At 44.0% G+C, this 9,875-nt stretch overlaps 1 pseudogene; it reads right to left on the reverse strand.

Annotated features, from left to right (window-relative positions):
* Positions 1–6,937: 6,937 nt before the first annotated feature.
* On the reverse strand, positions 6,938–8,120 carry LOC741297 (mitochondrial import receptor subunit TOM40 homolog; annotated as a pseudogene).
* Positions 8,121–9,875: the final 1,755 nt, after the last annotated feature.

Below are 9,875 nucleotides of genomic sequence, written 5' to 3' on the forward strand. Positions count from 1 at the left end.
CTTCTACATTTATTGCAACATTATTCACACTAGCCAAGATGTGGAAGCAACCTAAGCATTCATCAATGAATGAATAGATTTTTATTTTTTTATTTTTTGAGATGGAGTCTCGCTCTGTCACCCGGGCTGGAGGGCAGTGGCGCGATCTCGGCTCACTGCAAGCTCCACCTCCCGGGTTCACGCCATTCTCCTGCCTCAGCCTCCCAAGGAGCTGGGACTATAGGCACCCGCCACCACGCCTGGCTAATTTTTTTTTTGTATTTTTAGTAGAGATGGGATTTCACTGTGTTAGCCAGGATGGTCTCGATCTCCTGACCTTGTGATCTGCCCACCTTGGCCTCCCAAAGTGCTGGGATTACAGGCTTGAGTCACCACGCCCAGCCTGAATGAATAGATTTTTAAAAGGTGGTATACATACATACAATAGAATACGGTACTATTCAGCCTTTAAAAAAAGAAACGAACAACAACAAAAAAAAAGCAAGAAATTCCGTCATTTGTGACAACATGGATAAACATAGAGGACATTACGTTAAGTGAAATAAGCCCAGGCACAGATACTGTATGATCTCACAGCATGTGGAATCTAAAACATTCGAACTTACAGAAATAGAGTGGAATAGTGGTTACCAGAGGCTGCTGATTGAGTTCCTTGAAGCAAAGGTTTAGAGACTCTGGTGATGTTTTTCATACTCAGAGTGTCCTATCAATAAGGGCATGCATGAGCATGACCTGAGTATTTTGCCAGACTTCCTTAGTGGTCCAGATAGTGGCTGGTCCAGGGAGAGATCCAGCCTATGCATGGACTGCTGTAGTGATGAGACTTTTGAAGTACATATCAAATCATTGGGCTTTAACTCTCAATACTTTTTCAGATCCTTGGCGGGAGAGGGGTGGGAAGGCCAGCTACAAAGCAACCTAGGGTTCCAATAAGGATCTGAGCAGTTAGGATTTAATTCTCAGTGATGCCACATCAGGAAGTAGAGGGTTGTGGCTAGATAGTTTTAAAAAAAATTGAAGAATTGGAAATTTGGTAACAGTTGGCAATGAATGGAAGATGACAGGATTCAGTTCAATTTACAGGTAAGTAACATGTTAACATATTTTGGAGATTTTTTTCATATTCATTAGTTACCTACAATTAACAAAGAGATGTTATATAGCTCAAAAACTATGAATATGATCAGAATCTGATAATCCACAATAGTGTGCTATAATTTTCTATGAAAAACAAAATTTTTCTCAACAGTTACCCTTTTATGATCAAAGATAATCCCAAAGAAAAAATGTTCTTGATTATAAAATAGGGCCGATATCATTAGATTTGGCCTGATCGTTTACATAAATACAGAAAGAAAGGTAATTTATACCATAATAGACCTTTTTTAGTTTGCTTTATTGAAGTTTTTCATAAGGAATCTGAGATTAGACTTCTAAAACCACGTCAAGGCTAGGAAGCCATGCCAAGAACTCACTACCAGACTTTACCTGCAGTAGCTTTAGATTTGGATGAACTCCTGTCTTCTCAAGGTTTCCAAAATATTGTAAAGTTCCTGGGCCTGCCAGGATGTGACCTTCCTTACTCACCTATAAGGCTGGGAACTCTGTAAGCCAAGTACCAGGCTGGGTTTTCCCAAGAGAGTTTTGTAGGCATTAGCTATATAAAATCAACCTTAGCTACTAACAGTTGATTCTATGTTTCTATGACCATCATTCTCAAATATGACACTTCAGTCAAAGCTTTGGTTTATATAACCAATGTTTCTAATTATGTCCTGTTAACAAAGGGGTCAGACTCACTGAATCTATGCAGAAAAATTATGTTGTCATGAAAATAAAAATATAAGAATTTGCAAATTCTGGAAGAATCAAGCCAAGGAAAAAATGTAATTGTTTCAGTTCTGTTTACAAAAGTATAATCTACTAAATTGTTATGCATTACAAATAATGTAGAAGAAGAGAGAAGGAGGGTCCTTATAATCAAAACATAGAACAGTATCCACAAGATTCCAAACAAAATCCATAATCATTTTTTTTTTTTTTTTTTTTTTTTTGAGACGAAGTCTCGCTCTGTCGCCCAGGCTGGAGTGCAGTGGCGCGATCTCGGCTCACTGCAAGCTCCGCCTCCCGGGTTCACGCCATTCTCCTGCCTCAGCCTCCGGAGTAGCTGGGACTACAGGCGCCCGCTACCACGCCCGGCTAATTTTTTTGTATTTTTAGTAGAGACGGGGTTTCACCGTGTTAGCCAGGATGGTCTCGATCTCCTGACCTCGTGATCCGCCCGCCTCGGCCTCCCAAAGTGCTGGGATTACAGGCGTGAGCCACCGCGCCCGGCCTCCATAATCATTTTTTATCAGCCCTATGTAATTCGTTCATAGAACTATAATCCATTCAGTCACATATAATCAGTTCTTATTCTGTTCAATCTTGGGTTAGCAATATTATTAACCCATTGGCTTCTCCACTAGAGTTCTAGAAATCTTGACTCAGTACAGTGGTATGGTCTCAAAAATAATTAAGAAATGCCATCAGCCTGGGCCCAGTGGCTCACACCTATAATCCCAACACTTTGGGATGTCAAGGAGGGATGACTGCTTGAGCCCAAGAGTTCAAGACCAGCCTGGGCAACATAGTGAGACCCAGTATCTACAAAAAATTAGATAACTAGCCAAGGATGGTAGCACACCCCTGTGGTCCTCACTACTTGGGAGGCTGAAGTGGAAGGATTGTTTAAGCCCAGGATGTCAAGGCTGCAGTGTGAGATGTGATTGCACCACTGCATTCCAGCCTGGGCAACATAGTGAGACTCTGTCTAAAAAACAAACAAACAAGAAATGCCATCAGAAGCTTGTGCCCTAGAAGCCTATGACTCAGAGTACCTGAAATAGTCCTTTCCATGGATCTCTGAGACAGTCCTTTTTTCCTAAAGATGACCGGGTACTTCTATACGTTTCCTCTCATTTCTCATATTTAACAAGACACTTTTCTATGCTTCAAATAAAAGTGAGATTGTTGACAAGTGATATGGTTTGTCTGTGCCCCGACTCAAATCTCATCTTGAATTGTAGCTCTCACAATTCCCACATGTCTTGGGAGAAACCTGGTGGGAGGTAATTGAATCATGGGGGCAGGTCTTTCCCATGCTGTTCTTGTGATAGTGAATAAGTCTCAAGAGATCTGATGGTTTTTAAAATGGGAGTTTCCCTGCACAAGCTCACTCTCTCTCTACCCACCACCATCCATGTAAGATGTGACTTGCTCCTCCTTGCCTTTGGCTGATTGTGAGACCTCCCCAGCCATATGGAACTGTAAGTCCATTGAACCTCTTTTTCTTCCCTGTCTCAGGGGTGTATGTCTTTATCAGCAGCGTGAAAACGGACAAATACAACAAGTAATTTCAATGTACTTTCCAAGTGAGAAAGGAGTAACCAAGATATAAACATGTAAAATACTGAAACATTCCCTTGATAAGAATTGAGTCCTTGGCTTTATGTGAGATGAGCTCATTATCACTAGGTGTATTACAGGTTTACTCTAATTTCTCTAATTTGATAGATTTGGAAATAAGAAAGTCTTTGTTCTTCCTTCAAAAAATTAATACTAAAAAATTTTGAATTTCTAAGATTCAATTTTGTGCCATTAATTTTAAAAATGTATCAAGCTGATGTTTTGTGATTAAACTTTTAAGATTCAAATCCAAGGCAATAAGTGAATTTTAAAAATAACACAAGCGAAGGAGTAATAATCTTCAGGAAGCTGAGAGTTGCAGTCTGTAATTCAGGGATCTTGATTCAGTATTCATGTCAAATCTAACCAGAAAGACAGGCCTATATGAAACCTAAACTGAGTTTAAGCAAGGGTGAAGGCCGGGTGCAGTGCCTCATGCCTGTAATCTCAACATTTTGGTAGGCTGAGGCAGGAAGATAACTTGAGCTCAGGAGTTCAAGACCAGATTGGGCAACAAAGTGAGATCCCCATCTCTACAAAAAATTAAGAAAATTAGCCAGGCATAGTGGCTCATGCCTGTGGTCCCAGCTATTCTGGAGGCTGAGGTGGGAGGATTGCTTAAGCCTAGGAAATCAAGGCTGCAGTGAGGCGTGATCACACCACTGTACTCCAGCCTGGGTGACAGAGCAAGATCCTGTCTCAGAAAAATAAATATAAATAAATAAAATAATTAATTAATTAAAATAAATTAACTGGAGGAAGGTGAGTAATAAAATCTTGCAACTTTGTTCAGTTAAAACAAAGGGAAAGAATTTCCTGGCATCATGCCACAAAAATTTGATTCAGCATTTTAAAAATTTACCCCTACATCTCCTTTTGTATCTATCAACTATAAAGCGGGCTTTTTTAAAAAAAAAGAATGTTATATTTTCTAAAGTATTTTTCTAAAATAATTTGGTTCTCAAAAAATGCTATAGCCTATTTATGCCATATGTGCTTTTTCCCCCAACATCAGAATAGAGGCTGGCTGTATAGAGAGGTTCCTGGTACTGAGAAGAAAGAAAAAAATGAAAGGATTGTCTCAGCTATCAATGGGTTGAAAGAAGACTTCTGTTTTAATAAAGTTGAAATTACATCTTATAATGAGATTTTTTTTCTTTTTTACTGGTCAGTCACATGAAAGGTATCATGTTCTGTTTAGTATACTACATTTTCAAAACAATATTAATAAAGAAAACTTTTTTTTTTTTTTTGAGACAGAGTCTCACTCTGTCACCCAGGCTGGAGTGCAGTGGCACAATCTCAGCTCACTGCAACCTCTGCCTTCTGGGTTCAAGCAATTATCATGCCTCAGCCTCCCAAGTAGCTGGGATTACAGGCATGGTACCACCACGCCCGGCTAATTTTTTGTGTTTTTAGTAGAGATGGGGTCTCACCATGTTGGCCGGGCTGGTCTCGAACTCCTGACCTCAGGTGATGTGAGCACCTCAACCTCCTAAAGTGCTGAGATTACAGGCATGAACCACCATGCCCAGCCAAGAAAACTTTAGAGAAGCATTCACCAAAGTGAATACTGGCGAACAAAACACTGCAAACCTTCCCCCGAAAAACAAGATTCCCAGGGTCAAATAGGATTAGAATACCCTGAATTCTCAATACTCTTCCTACAGTTTCACACTGCACTTACCATATTAAAGGCTCTGGGAAGTCCTAAAAATATGGAAACTTTTTTCATTTTGCTTAGCACATTATTTTCCAATTTTTTTTTTATTTTTCTTTGTCATAGCAACAATTGTCATTCTGCTCAATCTGATTTTGAAGAACATCACTTTAGGAAACACTAATCCAGAAAAGGACCAGAATGCTGACAATGTCTGTGTTTTATTGGTCACACAGGCCAACCCTCATACAACGTGGGAGGAGACTAGTAAAGGGTGTGAATACCAAGCGGGTGGGGATTGCAGGGAGTCCTCTTGGAGGCTGGCTACCACATCACATTTTGAATAATTCTGGCAAAAAAAGATGATTATCATCAGCTCATACTAAAACTCTTCCCGCTTTATACTTTTGCTAGATTCCATTCCAAAACTTGAATTGTTATCTTTGGCAAGTAATACAAAATATCACATGCTACGTAATAGGTTTGATAGTTTTCAGTATGGACGACGGAGCCAAGCAGGTAGAAAAATTCAGCATAGGGCCACGCAAAGTGGCTCACACTTGTAATCCTAGCACTTTGGGAGGCCAAGGCGGGTGGATCACTTGAGATCAGGAGTTCAAGACCAGCCTGGCCAACATGGTGAAACCCCGTCTTTACTAAAAAGACAAAAATTAGCTGGGTCTCATGGCATGTGTCTGCAATCCCAGCTACTCGGGAGGCTGAGGCAGGAGAATTGCTTGAACCCGGGAGGCAGAGGTTGCAGTGAACCGAGATCGCGCCATTGCACTCCAGCCTGGGGGACAAGAGACAAACTCCATCTCAAAAAAAAAAGAAAAAAGAAAAAGAAAAATTCAGCATATTCTTTGTATTTTGTGGCTTTGTTAGGCAAAGACTATATATCCACACAAAAGACTCTTTGTGGTAGCATGATCAAACACTGAAATAGATGGCCTGAACATCCTGATATTTTTTTGGAGTGACTGATCAAAGGGAAGATAATGGCTTTCACTGAGCCCAACTTGGCAGGAACTGTTGGCCTCTGGCCTTCTCATTCCTGTACTCTAGCCACGGTGTCTCCTTTTATAAACTGAGTCCCAGCATCATGCATGATCAGTCCTGCCTCATGCTGGGAGTGGAAGAGGAGCTCCGAAGACAGTGTGCCCAGGGTCAAGCTCTATGCTTGGTGCTGGTGTCCAGTTTCTTGTTTCCTGTTGGCCTGGGCCTTCAGCTCTGTCTTTCAACTGTCCTGGAATTCTGGTGCCAGGGTCTGACCTCACTGATGTGAACTTGCTGCCTTGACCCACAAAACCTCCATTCCATGCTGACTCTCAACCCTGTTCCACACTCTCTGAACTAACTGGCCTTCTTGGACGTGACATCTGTCCTGCCTCATTTTTTTGTTTGTTTTCTTTTTCCACATATATATATATATATATAATTTTTCTGTAAAATCTCCCAGTTCTTCCATAACTTATAAACATGATTTATACTGAGGGGTAGATGGGAAAGTGGACAGGGGCAGGGCAGACTGACCGGGGATGGGGAAGCTCCTCTCGCTGCCCCCTTGGAGCAGGCCCAGGCCCTTTGGAGGATGGGGACTCCAGGACATTCCTCCCTGAGGTTGTCTGGCTGCCTCTACCACTGGTGCTCAGAATCCTGTGTGCCACTCAATTCCGGAATCCCTTCTGGGACTGACCCCAGGGCCGCTAGACACGCTGCCCCTGGTACTCAGAATCCCGAAGCACCAGCTGGTTCCAGAATCCCCTTCTCAGCTGCTAGGGTGGTGGGGTCCCTCCTTTCTGCTGTCCGCCTGACCCCAGAGGAGGAAGGGAAGGGAGGGGGAGGGGGCCCCAGGTCTCCTCTCTGTGGCAGGAGGAGGGTGGAAATAGAATCTGAAGTAGGAAGGGCGTGGAAGGGTCAGGAGGGTTCAGCCGATGGTGAGGCCAAAGCCACTCCGTAACTTGTTCTTGCAGTGATTCAGGAAGGCCCCAAGGGCTAGTGTCAAAGGCAGGGGCAGGAGCTTCTTCTCCAGCATGGCACCCACAATCCAGTTGCTGTCCACAGAGCCTTTGAAGAGGAGGTTGGCCTTGGGCAGGTCCAGCTGGTACCCAAAGGAGACATTGGTGTCCTGCATCCTTGTACTGGCCTCAAACTCCACATCCACCTGCAGTTGGTCACTGGGTTTGTGGTGTTATGTCCAACCCAACGTTACCGTTGCCAACCAGTTGTTCAATGTGTATTTCCCAGCTACAGACATGACAGTGCCCTCCTCCCCAGGCCGTCGGTGGTAGACCAGCTCACTGCCCAGGGCCAAGCAAGGCGTGATGCTCTGGAGGTAATGGGCTACGAGGATTCCTGAACCCATCAAGACGTCTGGGTTCCCCAGGGTGACGTCCACTGTGAAGTCAGAGCCCCAGTACTCCCCATCCACCTGCCACTTCACAAACTTTGACTGCTGGGTCTGGATGGCCATCTTGGACCTGAGGCCGGGGCCCAGCTGGTGAATGACCTGAGCATTGAGGCTGCCACTGTTGTCCATGTCACCCACCAGTATAGGGAATGCCTCTGTGGGACTCAGCTGCTTTGTCCCCATATACTTGACACCAAAATGGTGGTTGGACTCCCTGATTGTGCTGAGGGTTACTGTGTGGTTCACCTGAAAATGCTTACACAACGCTTTGTTCATGTGAACTTGACACCTTCCATCTACAGCTCCTTGCACTTCCGGTGGCACTCCTCGAATGTGCAGGGGTTGGGCAGGCAGCGGCAGGCCCCATCCTCGGCACCCCCTGCGGCACTGGCGGTTGCAGCTCCGGGGGTCCGCTCCAAACCTCGACCCACACTGGTCCTGGCGCCCAGGCCGCCTCCCAGCGGCGGCAGCGTGAAGCCTGGATGCTAGGGCGGAGGTGGCGGCAGTCCCACGAGGGCCGGCACAGGTGGTGGCGGCGGCCCTGCAGGCAGGGAGCTGACTGCCAACACTTTCCCCATGGTCACCTGCGATGGGAGAGCTCAGAGGGCGGAGGTCAGGGCCTGCGCGCCCCAGACTCAGCCCCAGCAAACTACCGCCCGGCTCAGGGCCCGGGTTCTCACTGGCGGCGGCGCCTGCTCCGGGCCTGTCCTGCCTCATTTAGGCACCTGCTGTGGTTACTTCCTTCTGGGCTGGCTGACGTGGCCCTAGATTCGCACAATCCGGCCTGACACAGTCTGTCTTAATGTGACATGTCCATTGCTTTCCTTAGCCTCTTTTCTGGTGCAAAATTGAATACCATCACATACATTTCCTTATATAAAAGATTGAAACATCGTTATTGTCTATGTCTCCTGTCTGTATATTTTTTAAATATTTTCTATTTTTTTCTTATTTTTTATCAGAAATCAAATCTTAGGCAAAATAAATATTTTACATCCTTTTATTTTATTCATTCATCTATTCACTTAATGATTCAAGCTTATACACCTTCCACATACCTGTGATATTTCCCCAACTTGAAAGCTTCCATCCCTATTGACACCTGTCACCCCTCTCCATTGACAATGGAGTCTATTTCCTCTCTCTTTGAATCAGGGCTGGTCTATGGTTGCGCTGACCTACAGAATGTGGGAAAAGTGGCACCCTGCTGATTGCAGGCCGGGGCTTAAGAAACCTGGCAGCTTCCAGTTTGCCCTCCATGGCCATGAGCTATTGTATTTAAAAAATGCAGTATACGGTTGGAGAAAAGAAGGCAACTAAGGCAGCAGACACGTGAGTCAGACATATCTAGCCCCAGTCAAGGCGTTCCAGCCAACACCATGTGGAACAGAGACCAGCATGCCCTACCCAGTCCTGCCCACGTGGCAGCATCCCACTAACAAGGATCTGGGTTTCGCTGTTTTCAACCACCAAGTTTTGGGGTAGTTTGCAATGTAGCAATAAATAGCATACATTTAAAACATGAAACTTTGAAAGAAACAAATACGAAACTTGTAAATTAACACAAAAAATATGTCCGGGGAATAAAACCCAACTTCTGGATCTACCGTCTACTCTCAGGAGTGAATCATGTTTAATTGGATCCAAAGAAAGTTATTGGTTTTAGAAAAGCAGAGGACTCAGCATCCAGCTTACAGGAAATTAATAAGAAAGTGATTAGTGAAAATTGGAAACAGGTAGGTAGAGAATAATCATTCCAGAAATTAGAGTAACCCAGTGGTTTTCAATCCTACCAATAAACCAGAATCATCTGGGGCCCTTTCAAAAGTGCAGATTTCTGGGTCCCATGCTTTAAGATCCTGACTTAAATAATCTGGGGTGGATCCAGAATAGCATTCTGAAATACTGCTGGGGTTTATAGGGGACTATGAAGAATAAAAATAAGCCTGCAGCTGAAAGGCCAATGGTTAATTATAATATATTATGTATTTCAAATAGCAAAAAGAGGATTTTAAGGACTCATCACAAAGAAATGATAAATACTTGAAGTGATGGATGTGCTAATTACCTTGATTTGATCATTCTGGCACTGGTTTCCAGTTTCTTGTTTCCTGTTGGCCTGGGGCCCCAGCTTTTTGTCTTTCAACTGTCCTGGATTTCTGGTGCCAGGATTTGACCTCACTGATGTGGACTTGCTGCCTTGACCCACAGAACGTCCATCCCACATGGACTCCCTGCTCTGCACTCTCAGAACTGGCCTTCCTGGACCTGACCTCTGTCTTGCCTTACTTAGGTACCTACTCTGGATACTTCCTTCCAAGGAGTATATATTTATGATGTATATCAGATTGTACACCA

The sequence above is a fragment of the Pan troglodytes genome, chromosome 4 (genome assembly GCF_028858775.2).
Source record: "Pan troglodytes isolate AG18354 chromosome 4, NHGRI_mPanTro3-v2.0_pri, whole genome shotgun sequence".
Taxonomy (NCBI): domain Eukaryota; kingdom Metazoa; phylum Chordata; class Mammalia; order Primates; family Hominidae; genus Pan; species Pan troglodytes.